The sequence below is a fragment of the Anopheles cruzii genome, chromosome 2, assembly GCF_943734635.1.
Source record: "Anopheles cruzii chromosome 2, idAnoCruzAS_RS32_06, whole genome shotgun sequence".
Taxonomy (NCBI): domain Eukaryota; kingdom Metazoa; phylum Arthropoda; class Insecta; order Diptera; family Culicidae; genus Anopheles; species Anopheles cruzii.
The window spans coordinates 5018300-5019478 of record NC_069144.1 but is presented as its reverse complement, the minus strand read 5'-3'; positions in this window follow the sequence as shown (position 1 = coordinate 5019478).

Below are 1179 nucleotides of genomic sequence, written 5' to 3'. Positions count from 1 at the left end.
GGGCTCCCGATGTCGTCGTTCGGCAAATGATGAATTGGACCAAAACGAGCGCTTTATCTTGCCACTGGTCCCCCTGTGTCTCGACTTCAAAACATCCTCGCACAAATTGGACATTTCCTGTTTTGTGAGTCTCGGATTCTCTTTACGGAGCGGACCAATCAAGCGAGGGGAGGCATAAGATGATTTTCTTTTGAATGGCCTCTGAATAGATCACCGGGAGGCTCCTGGCTCTGGTTATTCCACGACACCAGACACATCCGCCAGTTTGTCCAAAGACGTCGGCGACGGGAGCATTTCTTACGCAAAACCCGCCACAACTCTGATTGGAAGCATCCTCCGCTCCGCTCTCTCAGCTAGCAACCGGTTAATCGGTCCAATTTAGCTCAATGAAGAGAGGGGAACCTGGCGAAACTCTATAGTAAAGGGGCAGACACCCGGCGCGACTGGTTCAAAGGCGCAGCATCTGATAGGTCTTTTCAGAACCGACCGCCAATAAGTGACACGATGTTGTTTTTGTGGAGTCCGATACTAACAGACCTTGAAATACGAGATCTTCCCTCCCGGATCGAAACCCACGGTTTTCGGTGTTCCCTACCGCGTGCGCCGCGTCTAGCCGAGGGTCTGTTGCTTGGGATTTCCAAGAACCGTCTCCGATACGTCTGGAGAAGTTCACCAGTCGCCGCGATCTCGCTGCCCCGGTGTCCTGTGTGCTCATGTGTCGGTTGTTGTGCTCTCGTCTCGTACGTTATTGTCCCTCTCGTCCTTCAGGACAGGGTCCGGATCGTTCCTCTCGAGAGGAGGGAGCAGGGCACTTCGTAGAAGTGGTCCGGTCGGTGATGAGAGAGTGCCACAGCTGCCGCCAACGGTATCGAAACTAATCGGCGCGTGAATGCCGCTTTTAAGGCCAACGTCTAGACATGGTCGCGGGGTGATCCGGGAAGGACAAATAAAAACGACCAAAAGAAACGGAGCGGATGGAACGAAACGGGGCTCTCTTTCGTTCCTTCGCGGCCGTTGCGCGGTTCCTTTAGGGCAATCAGGTTCTTCTTGAGGTGAGGTACTTATTCTTCCATTACTCAGAGACTCGCCAGGGAGCCCGGGGATTGTAAAAAGGGCAATCGGCATCGGCCATTCCCGACCGAGAGTAAGAAGAAGGAAGTGTCCTCGGTTCGTGGGACA